This window comes from Ambystoma mexicanum, chromosome 1p (assembly GCF_040938575.1).
Source record: "Ambystoma mexicanum isolate Mex_15411 chromosome 1p, UKY_AmexF1_1, whole genome shotgun sequence".
Taxonomy (NCBI): domain Eukaryota; kingdom Metazoa; phylum Chordata; class Amphibia; order Caudata; family Ambystomatidae; genus Ambystoma; species Ambystoma mexicanum.
The window spans coordinates 1,184,256,190-1,184,280,212 of record NC_090921.1 but is presented as its reverse complement, the minus strand read 5'-3'; positions in this window follow the sequence as shown (position 1 = coordinate 1,184,280,212).

Sequence of the window (24,023 nt, the reverse complement as noted above, 5' to 3'; positions counted from 1 at the left end):
TTGCTTACATTAAGGACATTCAAGAGCGCTGGACACTTGAAACGCGGGAACCATGGGAAAACCACAGTGGCATTATTTTACCACATTCTATGTCAGGGGTTGCCCAAGCAAGTACAGAGGCAAATGAAAAAGCTAGTGGGAATGGAAGCTAAACCATTGGCAGAATACAGTTGACAATAGTGCATCGCTGTGGGCTGTTGGAAGAGTAAAACTAGAAGCGAAAAGAGGCTAGGAAACTTGAGGAAGCAGTTAGTTCAGAAGAAATTGTCAAAGTATGCCATAGAAGGGGCACTACTGACAAGCGGAGAAAGACTGGGAGTACAACAAGCAGCAGGTACATGGCAGGTGAGTAATCAGTACCCGAAGGACCAAGGAGGAAATGGGTTTGTACCACGAGGTAGAGGCATGGGATACAGAGGAAGGGTTGGATTTCAAAACAACCACCAAGGTGGGTTTCAGAATGCACAGAATGAGAATCAGAATGTGCACGGAGGTTTGAACCAAGGGGGACTAATTAGAAGGGCTCCTCCTGTATGTTGGACTTGTGGGATGACAGGGCACATTGTGCGGATATGCAGGAGCCAAGGGTATGTACAGAATGGTCAATCCTCAAGAGGGGGGGACAGCTTATCCTCCAGCATATAGCTCACAGGCTAGGGAAGGCTTCGCCTAAGATCAGAGAGTGTATAAGACACAGATGCCTCAAATTCAGCAAAGCACAGCAACCACAGCAATTACAGCAAGCACAAATGAATCCACTGCAAGGGCAGTCGCAGCACATCCCTATGCAGATACAGCAGAATGCAAACACTGGACAGTTATTGACACCTAGAATAGGGGCTGTCACTGTGAAGGGAGAAAATCCTTTCACAGGTACAGGGGTATGCATGTATCCACAATAGGACAGCTCACAGCGTGATTTGGTGTGTTCACTACTATCAGTGACACCAGACCCCCAAGAGGAACCAAGGGTTGATGTGACACTAGGAGGCAAATCTTTTTCGTTTTTAGTAAACACTGGAGCTACTCGTTCATGTATACGAGAGGGAACATATACAATGTCGGCAATTGCCTGGAATGCTCAAGGGTTCTCTGGTGCTATGAGTTGAGTTCCTCTAACTGATAAATTACCAGTCTCTATAGGACAGTTCGACATGTCTGTTCCATTGTTGTATTCATGGCAGGCTCCAGTTAACATTTTGGGAAGAGATCTGATGACAAAACATAACATGACAATTTCTTTTACTGATGAAGGGATAGTTTGTTCCACTCCTGGAATACATTACATCAATGTGGGTGAATTCATATTGGCGATTACAGGGCAAATGGCTCAGCAAGACGTTCCAATATGGCCAGAGTTTTTTCTTTATTGGGTGAGCATTCTGTTGACATGGCTATCTGGCCTAGTGGGAAGAACTATAAGAATACCTGATGAATGTTTGTTTAGACCACAGATACCCATGGACATAGAGGAGGGACAGACCATCCCTATAGAATTAGATGCAGCCTTAGTGCGAAGGGAAATGGCAATGCTCGAAGGAACGGATGACGAGGATAGACCATGGAGAACAGTGATGGCTATTGAAGAAGGATGCAGGTTGACTGACGTCACTGACAATGACATGTTTCAAGATGACCCAACAGACGACGAATTAGTGTTCTTTATGAGCATCACATATTGGATTAGAATAGGCAGATCCCACAGCGAATGGTGATAATGTGGCAGCGTCCAGCAATTTTTTACGAAGACTGGGAGAAAGTGCCAAGTGTCTTATGAACTACAGCCCCTTGTTTGTTTGTTTGTTTATTTATAATGCGCACCAAACCCGAAGGTAACAGGGTGCAACAGTAAGAGAATGCAAGGCTTACATGGTTACAATTACGATTACAGCAAGGCATATCAAGTTACAAGCAGGTAAGTACCCATTAGGGCATATATACAGTTATACAAATTTGCATCAAGTTATGAACAGTAGGGCATATATACAACAATAAAATTTGAATCAAGTTATGAGCAGGCAGAGTACCTTAGCTCATAAACAGCAATCACAATGTACTGGGGATTAGCCTAAGGTAGCCGAGGTGAGACTGGTGCAGGCCAGGCTAGTGGTTAGTCAAGTTGAGCATGTTGATGTAGTTACTTCTGAGTTGTAAATATGGTTGATCTATTCTAAGCTGGTATGGCAAGGAGTTCCAGAGTTTGGATGCTTTCACAGGAAAGCTATTGCCGCCAATCTTGGTAAGTAGGAATCTAGGTACAATAAGGCAGTTTGCATTGCTGGCTCACGTGGGTCAGGTGGATGTTCTTCTGTGTAACCTATCTACGAGGTAACTAGGGGCTGCATTTTTTAGTACTTTGTGGGTAAGGGAGACCATTTTTAGAAGAATTTTATTGTGAGTAGACAGCCACTTGTAATGTCGTCTAGTAGCAGAGAAGTGTTCTCTTTTGTTCACGCCTAATGCAGCTCTTAAGGCGTTATTTTCAAGTGTTTGTAGCCTCTGAATAATAGCCTTATTGGCACCACTATAAAGAGCATTACAGTAATCTAATCTCGAAAGTATTAGTGCTCTTGCCAGTATCATGCAGCTGTCATTTGAAAGGAATGGTCTGCCAGCCCTGATAAGCTTGCAGGTGTAAGCAGTAGTAGAGGCCAGTGATTTCACCTGTTTGTCAAAGGACAAGGTAGAGTCAAGGTAGAAGCCAAGGGTTTTCACCTCCTTGGCTACCCTAATGATGTTTGCATCAATGACGAATGATGAATATTCATGGCTTAATTTCTTAAGGTTACGGCAGGTGCCCAGGATGATGAGCTCTGTCTTATCATCATTCAGGCTTAGACCGTGGGTGGCCATCCATTCCTGGATGATGAGATACACTCTATTCACCAATGCTAGATCCTTGTCATAATCCCCAGTAAGTGGGAGGAGAATGTGAGTATCATCTGCATAGTTAGTGTAGGTGATACCCTTAAGGTCCAGATCAGCGAACAGAGGCTTGGTAAATAGATTGTATAATGTAGGTGAGACTCAGGAGCCATGAGGTACACCACATGTGATTGGGATAGGGTCCGTAGCAGCTGATGGGGAGAAGACCCTCATAGGTCTATCACTCAGAAATGATTCTATCCAGCTGATGGCCTCTGCGGAGAAGTGAGCTGCTGAGTCCAAGTGATTACAGAGGACCTTGTGATCCACTAGGTCGAATGCTGCTGATAAATCCAAAAGTAAGAGGAGTGCTGCTTTACCTTTATCTCTTAGTTCATCAACCTGTGTTTTTAAATCTATAAGGGCAGTTTCTGTCCCATGTAAAGGACAAAAGCCAGATTGTCTTGCTCCTAGGAGCTTATGCAGTTCAAGGTATTTTTGGATCTGGGTATATGCAACCTTGTCGAGTATTTTGAGTAGGAATGGAACCGTTGTGATGGGACGGTATTAAGTGGGATTAAGTGGGTCTAGAGATTGCTTCTTTAAGAGTGGGAGTACCCATGATTGTTTCAAATTAGACGGAATGGTGCCAGATGCGAATGAGGCATTGATCAATTTAGAAATGAAAGGTGCAAGATCTCTAGCCGTGTCCTTTATAATATGGGCTGGGTAAAGATCCCCTTTGCAGTTGGACAGCTTGAGGGATAAGATGACTTTCTACTAGGAGCGCAATTACAGTGCGGCTTGGGAACAGTAAGCAGATTCAAATGCAAATTCAAGGCAAAATCAGGGCAAAGGCAAGGTGCAACAAGTACTAGGAGTGCAATCACAGTGCGGCTTGGGAACAGTGAGCAGATTCAAATGCAAGATCAAGGCAAAAATCAGGGCAAAGGCAATGTGCAACAAGTACTAGGAGCGCAATCAAGTTCAAAGCAAAAATCAAGGCAAAGGTAAAGATGCATCATGTGCTGGGTGCACAATCACAGTACAGCTTACGGACAGTAAGCAAATTCAAATGCAGAGATGATGGGTAAGGGGCTGTGTGCACAATTACATGGTCGGTTAGAATGATAATCAAAAATGTATTGCGAATAGATACCGATGTATGCAATATGCTGTTTAGCGTAAATTATACTGATGCTAAACAGACGGGTAGAGTTACTGTTGTACTACTGTGGTACTATTGTTAGGATTGTTAGTGATGAGAGGGATAGGCGCCGTTTGGTGTAAGGGGCCAATGACGTGCCCTTATGACGTAGGCCTATTTAAAGGGGTAGGAGAATTTAACATATAGCTGAAACCACTAGCAATTTAACCTCGAGCAAGGCAGTACCCAAAGTCTCGAGAGGCGGATGAGGATATTTTTAAGGCTATCTCAGCACTGATGGAACAAGTTATCCTGGTGCCGTCACAATCATTATGTAACACCACGGTGTACCCTGTGAAGAAATCAAAGGTCGTGGAGATTTATACAAGGTATGAGAGCAATTAACCAGGTTGTAGAGGCAGAATTTCTGTCACAAGTCTCTCCCCTTCTCACCTGTTTTTACTGTTTGCTTGCAACCTTCTTCTGTGACTTCTTTCGCACTGTCCAGGATTTGTATAAGCCCATGCGCGGGTCTTCGGATTCCAGCGTGCTTCATTCGGATTGTCCAGGACGGAACCAGGAAGGAACAATGCCTGCGCGCGGAGGCACGGAAGCCGTGACTCGAGCGTAGGCGAAAATCCAGGAAAGTTTGGTAAAGTTTGAAGGATGAAAGGAAAGGAGGAAGGATCAATGAACCGGGAAATAGAATTCAGGAAATTAGCCCCGAGCGAACCCCGGCAGCACACGTCCAGCTACAGCGAGCAGTAGCATTGAGACGCGCAGAGCCGCAGGGGTGTGTCTGTTTAGTAGTGCGCCAAGCGTGGAACGTAAAAGCTGGCAAGCTGCATTTCATATTCGATGGCCATGTTGGGAGGGTTACTGCATTCAGTACTCCTTGGGTCAGGGACCACGAGGTCCAAAAGGGATGCATGCGACGGTTCATGACAGCATGCCTCCTCTGAAGCCCTGCTCCTCCAGGTTTGCCTGAATGGATAAGGTGGCATCTTCGAATCGGCCTGGGGGCATTCATGCTTGATATGGGTTCCCAGGTGCACTCACTAGGTGGATATCCTTTCCATTCGACCAGATATTGCAGCTGACCACGTCAGTACCTAGAATCACAAATTCTGGAGACCTTGTATTCGAGTTGGTCATTGACAATCACTGGAGTAGGTCTTGGAGCAGTTTGAGAGGGTTGAACATATGGCTTCAACAGAGAAGTATGGAAGACTGGGTGGATCCTTTTCCATGATTCCGGTAGTCAGAGCCGAAAAGGCCACTGGATTGACAATTTCTTTTATAGAAAAGGGACCGTAAAACCTGGGAGCCAATTTAGTTGGTCGTAGGTGACGTGGGAAGAGTTTTGAGCATAACCAGACCTTATTGCCTATTGAATAGGAAGGTCCTGGTCTTCTTTTGGAGTCAGCATAATGTTTAACATCTCTTTGGGGCCTTTCTAGGTTTTCCTTAGCTTCTTTGTGCACATTGATTAGTGTTTCAATCCAGGAATCAACCGTAGGAACTGGGGTTGGATGTGAAAGAATGGACGGTAAGACTGAAGGATGAAATCCTTCACTACAGAAAAAGGGACTGGTTTTGATAGCTGAATGATCCGAATTGTTGTATGCAAATTCTGCCACAGGTATTAAGAGTGACCAATCATTTTGGACCTTGGTGGCGAAGCAACAAAGATATTGTTCAAGAGTTTGATTTACTCGCTCAGTAGCTCCATTGGTCTGTGGATGATAACCCAAAGACAAGGCACGCTACGCTGGATTCCCAGTATACGACATAACTGTTTCCAGAACTGGGATATGTACTGGGGCCCTCTATCAGAAATGATCTTGGAAGGTAGCCCATGAAGCCGGAATATGTGTTGCAGGAAAATTCCAGCAAGTTCAGATGAGGATGGCAGTTTGTATAAAGGTGTAAAATGAGCCATATGAGTGAACAAATCAATGGTAACCATTATAGTTGTGTAGCATCTGGAAGAGGGTAGTTCCACGATGAAATCTGTGTGGATGATTTCCCAGGGTCTTGTTGGTATTGCCGGTTGGAGCAGGAGCACCTGCTGGTCTTTTGTTATCATGTTTGTTCTGATTGCAGACCGCACATGTCTGGATATGGATCTTGATATCATCCTTCATCTTTGGCCACCAAAACTGTCTTTGTATTAGATGGAGAGTGTTGGTGATGCCACGGTGTCCTGAATGGAAAGTATCATGACATAGGCTTGTGATTTTTTGTCTCAGTCCAGGAGTGGGAATAACCAAGCGATTGTCCTTGAACAGGTATCCGTCCTTTGATTTGAGATTCCATCGATTGTTTCTCTTAAACTCCTTCCAAGGTTCAGAGGACTGGGTTTGAATTCGAATATCCTCCAGGAAGGTAATTGCTTGGGCAACAAATATTGTGTGAGGAAACATCTTAGGAAAGGTCCGATCCTCAAGGGGTTCATAGTCAGGACGCCTGTATAAAGCATTGGGTATAATGATGTGTGTTCCAGGGAAGTGATGGATTAGGAATTGGTATTGGGGAAAAAAAGAAGGCCCAGCGGGCTTGGCGACTGTTTCTACATTCTAGGGATTGTAGTATTTGGAGATTCCGATGGTCTGTGTGGACTTGAACCGGGTGTTTGGCTCCCAGAAGGAGATGACGCCAATCAGTGAAGGCCTGACAGATGGCTAACAATTCCTTCTCCATAACGGAATAATGGGTTTCACTGGGAGTCAAGGTGCGGGAAAGATAGGCGATGGGGTGTTCTAGTTTGTCTCCAAGTTCCTGTTTTAGGACTGCCCAAATGGCATAGTTGGAAACATCAGTTTCGACAATGAAGGGTCTGTCTGTGTCAGGTTGAGCAAGGATGGGAGCTTGTGTGAACTCCGACTTTAATCGTTGAAATGCTGAATCCTGGACAGAGGTCCACTGAAAGGGGGTGTCCTTTTTTAACAATGTAACAATAGGATGAACAATCTCCGAAAATGCTTTCTGTAGAAGTTAGCAAGCCCCAGGAAGGATTGAATGTGCTTTACGCTAGTGGGAACAGGCCAAGATAGAATGGAATCAACCTTCGAAGAGTCCATTCCTTCCCGTTTTGGCTAAGAACAAATCCGAGATAGTGAACAGTAGATAAGTGAAAAAGGCATTTCTCGGGTTTGGCCAGGATTTTATGGTCCCGCAGATATTTTAAGACTGCCCTTACGTGCTCTACATGTTCACATGGTCCTTGGAGTAGATCAGTATGTCGTCTAGATATACAATGACGAAGAGGAACAGCATATCAGAAAATACCCGATCCATAAAGCGTTGGGAGACTGCTGGGGCATTAGCAAGTCCAAAGGGCATACCTAGATATTCAAAATGTCCAAAGGGTGTAATAAAAGCTGTCTTCCATTCATCACCTTCCTTTATACGAATAAGATGGTAAGCGCCCCTGAGGTCTAGTTTTGTGAAGATGACAGCACCTCTGACGGCTTCCAGGATGTCTGAGATGAGAGGCAATGGATAACTGTCCTTAAGAGTACATTGGTTAAGGCCACGGTAATCGAGACATAGCCTAAGCTCCTTGGAATCCTTCTTGGGAACAAAAAATAGGGAGGCGCCTGCCGGGGACTTGGATGGTCGAATAGTTCCGTTTTCCAGATTAGTATCCAGGTATTCCCGGAGGGCCCTCTTTTCAGGTTCTAACAAGTTAAACATTCTTCCAAACAGAATTACTGCTGAAGGTTCGGTATCGATGGCACAATCTTCAGGTCTGTGGGGTGGTAGAGCTTAAACTATGGCTGTTGAGAACACATCTTGGGAATCTGGATGACGTTAGAGACGGTGACTGGTATTTGTTGATTTTCTTGGAAGTCTTCAGAGGGCTTTGGTAAGGTGTTCAAGGACAAACAGTGGGGCATACACTGTTCTGAACCAAGAAATAGAGAGCCTGCTGCCCAATTGATATAAGGATTGTGCTTCTGTAACCAGGGCATGTCTAAAACCATTGGATAGTGGGCAGATCTTATAATATCAAATGTAATCCTCTCTTGATGGTGGTTTATGGAGATAAAAAGCTCTTTGGTTTGAAGGGTTATGGATCCTGAAGACAGGGGTCTTCTATCGATTGCTTCAACAGGTTGCATAGTCTCTCGTGTTTCGCATGGAATGTGATGAGTTGTGACCCAATCATGATCTATGAATATGCCAATGGCTCTGCAATCTACTAATGCCAGGATGGGGTAGGATTCTTTGTTGGAAGGTGATAGAAAGGCCTGTAGAATCACAAGGTTATTTTGTCCAGGAAAGTTCAAGGAAGGAATTGATGTGGAGCAGACATCATTCTCCCAAAACTGCCCCATCTAGGATCGGGAGCTGGCGCTTCCCGAACGCCGTGGAGGAGCAACACTCTCTGACAAGATGTTTATCGGAGGCGCAATACATGCAGAGACCAGTGTGAATACGGCGCATCCTTTCTTGTGGGGTAATGGGTCTGCGGAATGCCCCCAGTTGCATGGGTTCTGGATCTGAGGTCGGAGAAACTGCGGGTTCTGGGTAAGAAGGGTGGTCTATGACAGCCTTTTGGAATGATGATTTCGACTTCTTTTTCTCTGCCTTTCTTTCCTGGATTCGAAAATCAATTTGCAAGGAAAGGTCCAAGAGGGCCTGGAAGGAATTAGGGCGAGCTACCCTTGCTAGCTCGTCCTTTATTTCTTCATTCAAGCCTCTGCGAAAGAGAGTGAAGCTAGCCTCTTGGGACCAATCAGCTTCCTTCATAAGTTGTTTGAAACGGGTGACATAGGTAAGCATATCCTGGGATCCTTGTCGAAAATCAAGTAGACTTTCTTGAGCGCTGTAAACCTGCTCAGGACGATCAAACATGGCCTTTAGTGCTCCCACAAATCCATTGTAATCATCCAGGTGTAACACTCACCTGGTATCGAAGGGGACATCACTCAGCCTGTTCTGACCTCTTACGACCTCAAACCCTTCCCTGGAGGCTACTCGACTGGAGACTGGGCCTGAAACACAGGATTGGTAGTTTAACTCCCTATTGTCTCTGTGTGCTTGAACCCCTTCTTCCCCGGGGTCCAACCCTTCCCTTTGATCCACAGCTCACCTTGTTTTCTTGGATAGTGTGCTTTCCGTCCTGCTTTCAGCGCAAGGGCACGTTGATTGATGCAGGCTCGTTGCTGCCTAGTTACTTCACTGGCAAGTGTCTGACAGGTAAGTATAATGAGTCTTTTGACAGTTCTCTAACTTTGTTCCTTTCCTTCCTTAGATGATGGCCGGCGTCCGGGGATGGCAGTGTGCTGCTGAGATGAGTAGCGCTGAAGGTGAGTGAGAGCGCAATGCACCCCTTTCGTATTTGTACTGAACTGAGTTCTTTTTCTGTGTCTTTTAGGTGCCGCAACGTTTTCAGCGTGGATGCTGGTTATGAAGAACAAATGCGGTGAGTAAGCGCGGTATGCGGCGCCTCTAGATGTTTCCACGCTAACCTGGAGTATCTTTTCCCTCTTGCAGATGGATGAGAGAAGTACCAGAGACAGAGTTTCCCCAGAGCGGCCGGGATTCACGTAAGCGTTTGAAGCTCGCACAGTCTTTAAAAATATGCGAAGATTTGCTGAATGCTTACTAATGCCTTTTTTTCTGTTCTTTTCCCTTTTCCTTAGGAAGCAGCATGCCGGGATGAGAATGACACCAACGAAGATGCCCGCAGAATAGAAGGAGCGATAAATGATGGACAGAAGCGCCTCAAGGTAAGGCTGTTCCTAACGGTGTTCTTGTTCTTGCAGGAGCTGAGCACAGAAGAAAGATGCAGGCCTATTCGAGACCGATCTGAACACGGCGAGTGTCACGCTGCAGGTGCAGAAAACATAAAGCATGTTTCTCAGCCTGGGCGTGGCTTAAATAGTCTCTGGGTATCCCCAGTGTCTCTGGGCTGAACCACACCCAAAAGATTAGACTGCACATGCAGTTCTGGGAACCGAAATGTGTGGGGGCATCCATCTTGTCCCCATCAATGCACTACAAGTCCAATCCCCAATGTTATCCTATGGGAGTGAGTGAGTCTGGTGTCACAAGTGCCAAGTCTGACTCCAAGAGGGTCTTTGGAGGGATGGAGAGGCCCTTGAGGGCCATGTAGGTGATCGTGGCCTGGCTTCAGCCTGACATCTTGGAGGGCTGGGGACAAGAGGGGCAGGAATCATGACAGCACTCCCCCCCCCACCCCCCCAAGGCCCCTCTCAAGGTGGCTCTTCTGTCTGGTCCTGGTTTGGTTGGATGGTTTTGATGAAATCGTCTAAGCAAGCGAGGTGCATGGATGTACTCACAAGGCTCTCATGTCCTGTCTTGTGGACCATACACCTTCCAGTCTACTAAGTAGTATAATTTGGGTCTGACGCACTTTGAACCTAGGATGTCCTTGACTTTGAATTCTGGCTCCCCGGCGACTACTACTGGCTGCGGTGGCGTTGCTACCCGGGTCCCAAGTTGAACAAGTTTAAGGAGAGACACGTGGAACACAGGATGAATCTGTATGTTTGACGGCAAAGCTAGTCTGACCGCCACAGGATTTATCATGGAGGTGACGGTGAATGGACCCAGGTATCTTGGACGGAAAGTTTGGGTTCCTTTAATGGACACGTGTTTAGATCCCAGCCAGACTGTGTCTCCCACTTGGTAGTTGGGGGCCTTTGCTAAGAGTTGATCAGCAAACTTATTTTGCGATTCTTAGCTTGAAGTAGATGTTCAGCTGCCCTTTTAAAGGTTTGAGAAAAGGTAGTGTGCAAGGTTTTGACTGCTGGCATTTCCAGGGTTGTAGGAAAGTCCAACTCAGAAGTACGTGGGTGCCTGCCATACATGGAAAAAAAGGGTGTTTGCCCAGTGCTGGTGTGTAGGGAATTATTATAAGCATATTCAGCTATCCATAATAGGTCGAACCAGCTTCCTTCAGCTTGGTGTATCATGCAACGCAGATACTGCCAAAGTGTCTGATTTGTCCTCTCAGTTTGACCATCCATTTGGGGATGGTGACTGGTGGATAGCCGGATGTCGATCTGGGCCATAGAGCAGCATTTTCTCCAGAAGTTAGATACGAATTGAGTACCTCGGTCTGAGACCAAAACTGAAGGAAACCCATGGAGCCGTACAATGCCTTCAAGAAATACCTTTGCCAGAGTGGAAGCATTTGGGAGCCCCTCAAGAGGAATGAAATGTGCCATTTTTGAAAATAGGTCCATGACCACAAGAATAGTGTTAAACCCTAGACTGGGTGGTAAGTCAGTAATAAAATCGAGGGACAACGTGTGCCAGAGTGCTGGTGGGATTTCCAATGATTGTAATAGCCTAGCCGGTTTCTGCCTGTATGACTTGTTTTGAGCACACACTCCACAAGATACGATGAATTGGATAATGTCTTTACGCCACGTGGGCCACCAATAAATTCGTTTTACCTTGGCTATGGTTTTAGCGATTCCGGGGTGGCCCTCGATCAAGGAATCATCATAACCGGACATGACTTGTTCTCAAAATTCTTGGTTTGGTAAGAATAAACGATTCCTGAAGTAGGGCAACTGATCTTTTATCATGTGATGTTCTCCTTGTGCACTCCACGCTTGTAATTGCTCCGGACTCATCAGGTTTTGGATTTCTTCATGTAACTCTTTCTGAGTTATGGTTGCTGCGATTCAAAGTAGATTGTCACTCGAGATGATTGCTATTGAGTCAGGGGTTAGATACCTTTGCTCTTCCACCCCTATACGGGAAAGGGCATCGTCCTTCCCATTTTTCTCCCCTGGTCGAAATGTAATCACGTAGTCATATTCAGCAAAAAAAAAAGAGCCCAACGTAGTTGTCGTGAGGATTGGGCCTTTGCCGTTTTTAGGTACTGGAGGTTCCGGTGGTCAGTTATTACAGCGATTGTGTGTCTGGCGCCCAAGAGGTAGTGCCGCCATGCCTTAAAGGCTGACTTAATGGCCAGGAGTTCTTTGTCTGTGATAGCGTAATTGAGTTCAGGGGGTGTGAATTTACGCAACCAGAAGGCAACAGGGTGTAACTGGCCCTTTTGGGGTCCTTTTGCGAGAGGATGGCTCCCATAGCCATGCTTGAGGCGTCCGTTTCCAGCAGGTATGGGAGATCGGGGCGAGGGTGCCGTAAGATTGGGGCAGATGTGAATCTTGCTTTGAGTTCCTGGAAAGCCTCCTCGGCTTCTGTTGTCCACTGGAACTTTTTGTTGCTTTTCCTTAGTAATGACGTGATGGGATGCACGATTTGTGAAAATCCTGAGATCAACCGGCAGTAGAAGTTTGCAAAACACAGCATACTTTGAACCCCCTTGAATAAATTTGGAGATGGCCAGTTCAGGATAGCATCTACCTTGTGTACATCCATTCGGATTCCATTCGGGCTGAGAATAAAGCCCAGGAATTCCATCTCGGAAACGTGGAATGAGCACTTTTCGGGCTTGGCATAGAGCTGGTGTTGACGCAGTTTCTCCAAAATGGATCAGACGTGTTGAACGTGCTCCTGCTTTGATGCAGAATATACTAGGATATCCTCGATGTACACTAGAGCACAGACATCAATCAATTCCCATACAACATCGTTCATGAAGTATTGAAATGCAGCAGGCGCATTGCAAAGGCCAAAGGGCATTACTTGATATTCTTACAAGCCGTATTTGGTGCGAAAAGCGGTTTTCCAGTCATCCCCCTGTTTTACACGAACAAGGTGATATGCCCCTCTCAGGTCTAGTTTTGTGTAGATTTGGGCATCTTTGACTTGATCAAGCAATTCAGGGATCAGTGGCAGGGGGCTTTGCGTTCTCTAACGCTCACCTGGTATCCACGGGGACGTCACTCAGCCTGTTCTGACCTCTTACGACCTCGAACCCTTCCCTGGAGGCTACTCAACTGGAGACTGGGCCTGAAATGCAGGATTAGTAGTGTAACTCCCTATTGTCTCTGTGTGCTTGAACCCCTTCTTCCCCGGGGTCCAACCCTTCCCTTTGATCCACAGCTCACCTTGTTTTCTTGGATAGTGTGATCTCCATCCTGCTTTCAGCGCACGGGCGCGTTGATTGAGGTGGGCTCGTTGCTGCCTAGTTACTTCATTGCCAAGAGTCCGACAGGTAAGTATAATGAGTCTTTTGACAGTCTAACGTCGTTCCTTTCCTTCCTTAGATGATGGCCGGCGTCCGGGGATGGCGGCGTGCTGCTGAGATGAGTAGCGCTGAAGGTGAGTGAGAGCGCGATGCGCGATGCACCCCTTTCGTATTTGTATTGAACTGAGTTCTTTTTCCTTGTCTTTTAGGTGCCGCGACTTTTCAGCGTGGATGCCGGTTATGAAGAACAAATGCGATGAGTAAGCACGGTATGCAGCGCCTCTAGATGTTACCACACTAACCTGGAGTGTCTTTTCCCTCTTGCAGATGGATGAGAAGTTCCAGAGACAGTGTTTCCCCAAAGCGCCTGGGATTCAGGTAAGCGTTTGAAGCTCGTACAGTATTTAAAAATAAGCGAAGATTTGCAGAATGCTTGCTAATGTCTTTTTTCTGTTCTTTTCCCTTTTCCTTAGGAAGCGGCATACCGAGATGGGAATGACACCGCCGAAGATGCCCCCAGAACAAAAGCAGCGATGAATGATGGGCAGAAGCGCCCCAAGGTAAGGCTGTTCCTAACGGTGTTCTTGTTCTTGCAGGAGGTGAGCGCAGAAGAAAGATGCAGGCCTACTGGAGACCGATCCGAACACGGTGAGTGTCATGCTGCAGGTGCAGAAAACGCAAAGCATGTTTCTCAGCCTGGGCGTGGCTTAAATAGTCTCTGGGTATCCCAGGTGTCTGTGGGCTGAACCACACCCAAAAGACTAGACTGCACATGCAGTTCTGGGAACCGAAATATGTGGGGGCATCCATCTTGTCCCCATCAATGCACTACAAGTCCAATCCCCAATGTTATCCTATGGGAGTGAGTGAGTCTGGTGCCACAAGCGCCAAGTCTGACTCCAAGTGGGTCTTTGGAGGGATGGAGAGGCCCCCGAGGGCCATGTAGGTGATCGTGGCCTGGCTCCAGCCTGACATCTTGGAGGGCTGGGTCATGAGGGGCAGGAATCATGACACCAGGAGGGCATCGCCCGAATTGACTAGGGGAGTTGCCAAGGTTAATGCGTTGCCAGTGAGGTGTGATATCATAAACCCCACCTTTGCTCTATGGGTGGAAAAGTAATCGGGCTTTAAGGTGAAATGCACCAAGCATGAATCAAGGAAGGCACGAAGGGTCTTTGGAGATCCGGCAGATTTGTCCACCACTCCTCCCAATAACACACTTTCCTTGGTAGCATAATCACGAGACAATACCAGCTGCTTTAAGGCAGCATTCTCAGCTTTAAGGTTTTTGAACTGCTGTGGTGAGTTCCTGCATGCCTCGCATGAGGTCTTGAACTGCGGCTTCCATCCCTGTATCCGTATCGATTTTTAGGCGTCTCAATCTGTCACAAGTCTCTGCCCTTCTCACCTGTTTTTCCTGTCTGCTTGCGACTTTCTTCTGTGACTTCTTTCGCACGGTCCGGGATTTGTATAAGCCGGTGCGCGGGTCTTCGGATTCCAGGGTGCTTCATTCAGATTTTCCAGGACGGAACCATGTCCGTGCACGGAGGCACGGAAGCCGTGACTCGAGTGCGGGCGAAAATCCACAAACGTTCGGTAAAGTTTGAAGAATGAAAGGAAAGGAGGAAGGATCAAGGAACCAGGAAATAGAATTCAGGAAATTAGCCCCAAGCAAACTCCAGCAGCACACGTCCAGCTACGTTGAGCAATAGCATTGAGACGCGCAGAGCCGCAGGGGTGTGTCTGTTTAGTAGTGCGCCGAGCGTGGAACATAAAGGCTGACAAGCTGCATTTGATATTCGACGGCCATGTTGGGAGGGTTACTGCATTCAGTGCTCTATGGGTCAGGGACCATGAGGTCCAAAAGGGACGCAGGCAACGGTTCATGACAGTTTCCTTTAGTTCCTACCCAAGTGACGATACTATGCCGTATCCCAGTAGAAGCTCAATATTTCACAGTGATCAATTTGAAAAATTTGTTTTTCTCAATCCCATTGCACAAAGACTCACAAGACTTGACTTCTTTTATGTTTTGCCAGACCCGTTTGAAACACACTAGGCTGCCCCAAGGGTACTGTGAGTCCCCATCAATCTTCAATAACGTCCTACAGATGGACCTATGCAGTATATTGATTTTAAGAGCGCTGTGGTACAGTACGTAGATGACATTTTAATTTGTAGCACCACAGAAGACGAGTGCAGGCAGGACTCAGTTCAGTTGATGGCTATCCTAGCAGACAAGGGATATAAGTCAGACAAAGAGAGGTTTCAGTATTGTCAAGAAGAGGTTTTTATACATAGGCCAGTTGATTTCACTTGAAGGGAAGCGGGTGACACCTGGAAGAGCTGAGGCCATCATGAAGACTACAAAACCGCACACACTGAAGCAGATTTAGCAGTTTTCTAGGGCTATGTAATTATGTAAGGGACTGGGTGTTTGACTGCAGTTCATACACATTACCCTTTTTGCAGGCTTTAAAGAAAGCACAGGCAAACAAGGAGAAAATAGAATGGACTGAGGAAATTGAGGAATGATTTGAAGAGCTGAAAAAAGCAATTTGTACAGCTCCTGTTTTAGGAATTGCCAATTATGCCCAGGGTTTTTTCTTGTTTTCGCACGCAAATGGGACAGTCATGACTGCAGTGCTTACACAGAGGACCACATTGGGGTATAATCCTCGAGCATATTACAATGGGATACTAGACCTAATTATGAAGGGACACTTTCCTTGCGAATAGTAATTGGCAGCCGCTGCGTTCGCAATTGAGAAACCTACAAGTATTGTAATGGGCTGCTCTATGACGCTTTTTGTGGAACATGCTTTGTTTGCCATATTAGAGAAACCCAAGGTACATTGACAAGTGATAATTTCAAACAGTGATTAAAATGGTTGGATGTAAAATAGTGAACCTATCCACATTTGTAGCTGAGCCAGTGACAGAAGGCGAGCATGTGCATGACTGCGCAAATTATGCAGAGTTTTATGATGATATACCGTGCATGAAGGAAAATGAATTGTCACGAGGGGAAATTCTCTTTATTGATGGTTCTTCAAAAATGTATCAAACAAGTGGAGAAAGGCATTCTGGAGCAGCTGTAGTGAGGTACAGAGCAAATTGGGAGTTCGAAGTTGCAGCAAGTGGAAGACGACGTCTCAATTTTCAGCACAAGCGGCCAAATTGGTAACATGCATTTTTGCGTTCCCGAATCATGCAGGGCAGGAAGTGATGGTGTACAGTGACTCCACCTATGTGACGTCAACCGTACACGCAGGGTTGGCACATTGGAAAAGGAGGGGTTACCTCTGAGTGGATGGCACTCCAGTTCAGCATGCACCCTTATTGGACAGGTTTATTAAGGCACTACAACTCCCAGTAGCCATAGCGATTCTTAAATGCACAGCACATACTAAGCGAACTGACATTATTTCTTGTGGGAACAAAGCTACAGGAGCCAAAAAGGTTGCGCATTCACCAGATAGTTCAGGTTTTGATGCTCTAGATGTCAAAGAGAAAGTAGTCACGATTATGGTAGTGAAAGAAGGATTTAATAATTTACCAGGAAGGCAATTAATGGAGATTCAAGGCAGTGCATCACAGGAAGAGCAGGAATTGTGGAAGTGAAGGGGTTCTCTTTATCCACCACTGAAGCTGTATGGCGACAGGACAGCACTGGAAAGCCGGTCATGCCAGTAGCCTTGTTAACGGTAGCGCTTGAACAGCTGCCCTACCAAGCGCACATAACTAGGGAAAGTCTTGCTGCAACAATTACGGAAGATTACTTTTTACCAAATTTGTTAGAACATTTTATGGGCATACACTGTGAATGATTAGAGGAGTCATTCCTCGACCAAATGGTCTTTCAGCATTTACAAATTCACTATGTTGATATGCTGCAATTATGTAGTGGATACAGAAATCTGATAGTGGTGGTGTGTCCCTTTTCTAGGTGGATCGATGCAGGTCTATGTACACACCCTGACACCACTTGCGCAGCAAAGCTTTTAGTATGTTAAGTCTTTCCAAGATGGGGAGTATTTGAACAAATAGGATTTTAGTGGCATAAGTGGTGGGGATTATTATGTTGGTTTGCGATATACATAAGCACAGTTATGCTTCATGTCTTTTTGTTTCTCACGATTCACCTTTTTTATACTTTTAATCCAAAAAAGGCAGAAGTCCCTTTTATTCTCCCTACTCCAGGAACTCTTGTAGATTTGCCCATTACCAAGGAGCCAAGGTCCCACGTGTTTTCTCCCCAGCATAGAGCTGCTTTAGAGTTGTTTCCATGGGCAGCAGACATTGTGTTAAGGAGACACAGTAGAAATGCAGAAGATGAAAATAATGGGATAAACACTTATCTAGATAGTACAGCACACTTGGGTAATAACATGTGGTTTTAACGCATGAAAAAGGTGGGAGAGAATACTTCTAAGGAGAGTTTGCTATGGCTGCGCTCTCATACCGTATGCTATGGGAACCTCTAAGATATTCATAGCTATAGAAGTACCAGTGCAAAAAGCTCATTGCCTGACGCATCTCACACTCTGACAGATAAGAGGACAGTCCCAGTGCAGAACAGCAGCCCTGATATGGGTAACTGAAAAGACATCTCAAATCTCAAAGAGAAGATAACTACGTGCAAGATTTGAAGACAAGAGGGAAGTCAGAAACAAGACATCTATTTATCAGATATGAACAGCCTGGAATGAGTGGCGCAGGAATCAGGAGTGAAGAAAACAAGATGCTTAATTGTCAAGGCAAGAATAAAGAAGAGAAACAGATGTCGGGAAAGAGGCCAATTGCAAATCAATTGAACAGTGCTGACTCCAGAAGGATGGGCTGAAGGCCTGATTGTGTGTAAATTAGCAGTATTAACTGGATGTTTCAAGCCAGTTATAAACCCTGCAGAGAATGAATGCAAGAATCACTGGCCGAAGATTGCAAAGTTGTTGACATGGGTCGACGAGAAAGGAGGACCGTTGCGGATAGTACCTGTAGCAAGTGCATCTTTGTGTTTCAGAAATAATGGCACATGTACCAGGCATGAAGGATGGAACCACAGTCTTATTGTACCATTATTGGGCTTGTGGGTACAAAGCCTACATGAAGCTGCCCAAAGACTTGGGAGGGAGGTGCTCCATAGTGCTTATTCATGTTCCAGCATTAGTGATTCCGAAGAGTGACCTGAACACTGGAGAATTTCCAAACGCAGATGCCCATTTGAGGAGGAGAACATCTCTTGAATTCCTCAACGAACAAGGGGGGAGAATTATTGCTCAGCTAAATTGATAGAAGCCTTTGATGCTATTCCATACGAGCACAGGTCGCTCAGTCAGACTTCAGCAATATTTACAACTATCTTCATGCCAGGGATCCAGACAATGCCAAATGCTAAGTGGTTACAGATCACTCGCTGTAAGCTTCTTCTGCAGATGATCAACAGTACCATAAAGAGATTCAATGCTATCAAGGAAGAATTGAGGGGCATAGGATTGATGACCCTACAGAACAGATATGTCCTTGATATGATCCGCCAAAATCAGAGAATCATGTTGCATGTTCATACCGTCTCACGATGACAAGAATGGGACCTTGACAGAGGGCAGACCGTTGTTGACAAAAATGCATGATCAGATGGAAGACGAAACAGAAGATATTTCAGATGACAGCTGGTTTGCATCTATTTTCTCATGGGTTCCACAATGGGCAGCAAATATCTTCACGTTCCTTGGAGCAATGCTAGTGATGGTGATGGTTGGATTCTGAGTGATCAGGATAATGAACACAGTGCAAAAAGACAGCAAAGAAGGTAGTAGGAATGAAGATCATGATCGATGTCGAGTCAGGGTTTGGACCCAAGGAGTTGACAGATGAAGAGATAAGAACATTCACAGAAGCTAGCATTGTAGCACCAGAGGGAATGAAGTTCCTGCATCCATGAAACAACAGGAAGTATGTGGGAATATGGGTCTACTGTAATCCTAATGTACAGTGCAGCTACATGACCTGGAGCGTTGATGAACATGTAAAATCAGCAGGATCCCTGAAGGGAGTAGTGAGGATCTGGCATCCAAAGAAGCACTTATTCAAGAGAAGGTCCCAAGATGTGGAGACTAGTGAAGGAGTGGACGATGAATCAACCAGAGGGGAATGTAGAGAAGCAGCCGAATGCCTATGCAGGAAGTCAGTCCTGCCCCCAATCTGCCTATATGTTGGAAGCCGGAATTTGCAACATGCACAACGCCAGTGACGGTGCCAATCCCATGGAGAATATTTTGAGAAAAGGTATCCATTGAGAAGACCCTATATGATGTTATATAGGAGATCCCAGAAGGAATATGAAAATGAGAGAAAGAGAGGCTGGTGACATCACAAGAAATGAGCATGACGCACTGAGAAGACTAGTGGAAGGAGAAGATGCATAGACCTTATAGAATCTGATGACAGGGTAAAAAAGAAAAAAAAAAGAAAAAAAAAAAAATCGAGCAAACTTTCATATGCAGAATGAAGATTGCAGGTGTGAAGAGCACTGCAGAAAATTCAAGCCATTTTATAACTACAAATGCAGCAACGCAAGTAGACTAAGTGATCTTAAAGGCTAGCTATACATAATGAATAGACTGCGCCATTATATGGAATCTGGACATCAGTGTCACACATTTAGTAAGCTCAGACCCATGAAGAAAGAAGGATCAGAGGGCTGTGTTACAGCAAGAAAACAGCTGAATATCGAGGAAAGGCCTGGAATAGCTGTCTGGCCTGGTGTCAAAGGATGGAATGGCCAAGAACCGTTTATTTATTCTTGAAGAACCGTGAATGTGAGAAGCTGAATGAGCCCTTGTTAAGGTGCAGGAAAGAACTCCACACAAAAACAGGACGAAATACAGTCTCCTGTCACGTGAGTCAAGGATGGAAATAGGAGTTGGGCGCACATACCTGGATTGCGATAAGCATGTGCCATTACTACCTTTTATTATCAGGAGCAGTGATACTTTACAAGGACAAGTTCAAAGACAGTCTGAATAGCAGATGGCATGAGCGATGAGAGATGTTGGGATAATAGGGTGGGGAGACATGGTCAAACCCATCCATTAACACCTGGCGTACCAGCTTACGTGCTGCTAGTGAGATGAATGTTCCAGAAGGGTACAAGTGTGCCAACCAATTGTAGAAAGCCATATAACGAAGGGCCTTCTAGTTTGATAGCCGATGGTGTATTGTGTTTCTAATAACAGTTGAAGATGACTTGCACTAGGGGTGGGCATAACTTGTCCACCTGACTGTAGAGACCCAATTACAACCCCGTCCCTATATAGAAAATATACTTAGATGTTCCCCTTAGACCAACCACAACATCCCGTAGGCTTTCTTAGTTTGCCACATAGTAGGACTTCACGTATGACGAGTTTTTGCTATAAAAGTATCATTTTTAATGAAATGCTTCGAGAACGCTTGTGCGACGTCCGTTGATGTCCGTTGTAACTCCCTGTTTTAGACAATTCAAAATAAACAGTTGGGAGAGACATTTTGCCAAACTTCCTGATTCGGTCTTATTTGGTGTAAGAGTTATTCTGCATCCCCATCCTGAGTATGACGTGTTACCGATTTAAAGAGCCCCTCGTGGCTTCAGTTGCTTTGGAGATAGAATTGTCACTTGAAGCATATGGAGTCTGGACATTTGTTTGTAGACAAATTACCTTATACATGTAGGGGTGGATAGATTGTGGGCATTGTGACTATGCCAAAACACTACATTTAACCTCTAAGACATATATATTTTTCTCAATGTGCCAGGGACAAAACACAGCATTTCACTTGTTAGATTCAGTGCATTGTATAGCTTAAAGGAAGGATGTGTAACACATTTACCATTAGAAATATTAGGTTCAGGTCAATTGCCAAGTCCTCAGAACAAAGAGGGAACGATTACAGATCGATCTACAGATTCATAGAGGAATAGAAACTCTGTCGCTTATAGGAAGGTTGGATTCCTGGAATTTTTTTAATGGACAAAAGCAACTGCATTCCTCCATAGAAAAATAGTCTGGCGATTCTAGGATGGATGGGTTTGTGGGATTTGCTGATGAGCAAAAAAACATCTACCTGTAAAAAGAATAGGCTTTGTTTTTTTCTAGCACAAGCCACAAAACCTCCCATTAAAATGTGAAACTGTGCCTGTAACAGCTACACAAACATATGTTATGATTCAGTTGAAAGCGTTGGTTCTAATAATTAGCAAAGTGCTGGCAAGCAAGTGATGTCTAGAAAGGATTTATCTGGGGAGTGGCCTCAGGATAATCAGCTAGTCACCAGAGAGAGAGAAATTGGCCGCCTGCAAGATGAGTGGCTTCTGGGGATTAAGACAGGGAAAGAAAACTGTGAGGAACAAAGTGGGAGAGTGCCTGTACCCCTAATGACTCAACCTGAGATGGCAACACACCCTGTGCAACCAACCGCAGTCAGAGACAGGATAAATGCACACTATGTCTACTAGTACTCCTCCTACTCCCTCTCCTTCTTCTCTTCATCCTCTCTCTCTTTTCACTCTACTCCCTCCTACCCCACTTCCTGCTCTTTTCTAATCCTCATCTCTTTCCTCCTTCTCCCTTACTCCCTCTGCTTCCCTTCTTACTTCTGCTATCACCATTGCTCATACCTCCTACCTCCTCTCACATCTTGTCCCTCCCTACTCCTCATCCCCTTCCATAATGTAAAGTGTTTTTATACAGTTTTCTGGTTTAATTCAATTGTTATGTAAAGCTTGCTGTAGTTTGTTCCTCTTGGAAAGCATTTTGGATTAAAACACTACATAAATTCAATAAAATACAAATACCCTTGTACCCCTAACTTACTTTATTTTAATTTTATTTTAATGTTTAAAGCCCAGACCTAGCTTGAGAGCAGGAGAGCACTGTACAGGGTGAGGGCAGCCAGTGTTTGGGCTGGCAATCTTTTAACAGTAGCACAGTACTGTGAGTTGTGGTCTGTTAGTCCATTGGAATTAGTGCTTGGTCAGGTGTTGAAGAAAAACCAGATCACGTTTCGAGAATAATTTTATTTATTTTATGTATTGGATATTTGTAAGGCGCCTATACAACATGTGATGTTTCAAATCGATGCATGGGTAAGTTAGACCAAGCTCAAGACATCTGTACCCAAGGGACTTGACAGTCATGTTGAGATCGAAGAGGACGAGCAGGTAGATAGGGGTGGAATTTTTCTTGGAAATGTTCTGTGAATTTAGCATAAAAGGCCTGATGAACAACACAGAGAGCCTTGAATTCAATCAATTTCCTCACAGGAAGCCAGTGCAAGTTGCATAAAACAGGTGATATATGGGACTGAAAGGGGAGTCCCAGTAGCTATTCGTGCTGTATGATTTTGTAAAAGTTGAAAGTCAGTGAATAAGGTAATTGGGCTAGGTGAGATAATGCAAATCGAAATAACCAACTCGACTCAGAACCAGAGAAGCCACAACAGGAGCATACACTGATGAAGGCAGAAATGGTAAAAACCTTCGCTAAATATTAAGATCGAAATGCTCACCCTAGCAGGTGGCAGCAAACTGAGCCTTCATTGATAAGGTGGAAGAGATTTTTACTGCGAGATCTTTAACAGGCAAGAGGAAGGAAAAGTACCCAGAGAGAGGGGCTAGAAAAGCAGGGTCCAAAGTCAGGACACAGGAACAGAGCAAGCATCAAAAACCAGGAACGCACTGTCTCCATTCAACTTAAGCCAGTTGTGACTCATCCACTGGCCCACAGCCTCCAAGCAACTCCATAACTGAGAACTGGTGCTAGGTTGCACCAGATTAAGACTAACAATAATGTGGGTGTCATCAGCGTAGGAGTAGTAGCGGGGGCCATGGGAAGGGACAAGACCACCAGGAGTCTGGATTTATACATTTAAAAGAAGGAGGGAGAGCCGGGCGGAACCACACGAAAGAAGAAACCGAGGAGTGAAAAGGATGGAATGAAAGAATTTGACCTCTACTGGATATAAAAGATTTCGATCATAAGAGAATGGGGCCGAAGAGTGCTGCAGTGGAAAGACGGTTTAACAAGATGTAATGGTCAATCGTATCGAAGGCCACTGAAGGATCTAAAAGAATAAGTGTGCCCATGCCCACTGGGTCAACCAGATGGGCATGATAATCCAAACCTGACATCAAGACACTCTGTGTGCCCTACCGTGGGTGGAAGCTAGAGTCGATTGAATCAAAAAAGTGAGAATTCTTCCAAAAAGTGCTAATCGGAGGGGAAATAAGAGATTCAAAAAGTATCACAGAGAAGGAAGAGACATTGGGCGGAAGTTGGCCGGAGCACAAGTATCAAGGGTGGGCTTTTTCTGGAGAAGAACAACCAGGGCAAATGTAGGCTCTGAAGGAATCTGAGCAGTTACAAGAGGATTTAACAGTTTGGGTGAACAGGAAGCTATGTCAGGTATAATCTCATTTAACAGCCATAAAGAGATAGGATCAAGAGGATAAACCAACTTAATTCTAATGATAGCTAAAAAGATATCTTCCACAGTGAAATCCGGAAAAGAGGACCAGGAGTGCAGAGAAACATCCGTACAAGCACTAGATAAAAGGAGCAGTAGTAGCACCAACTTCTTACTTGGAAATGTTAGCGCAAATGTCAGTGATCTTCTGAATACAAAAGCTAGAAATAAAGTTGCATAATTCCTGGGAGAGTATCACCGCTACAACGGCATTGTCATTAGAGGACAGAGAAAGGAACACGTTGAAAAGCCCCTTCAGTTGGCTGACATCGCCGTCAACCTTTCCAGTGAAGAACAACAGGCCGATTCATGGAAATGCAGTCAAAAGTATCGCACGCGGCTGGCGAATAGCGTGCCCGTGCGAATGTCTGCGCCAGCCGCGTGCGATAAAACCAATTCCCGCGCACAGCGTATTCATGG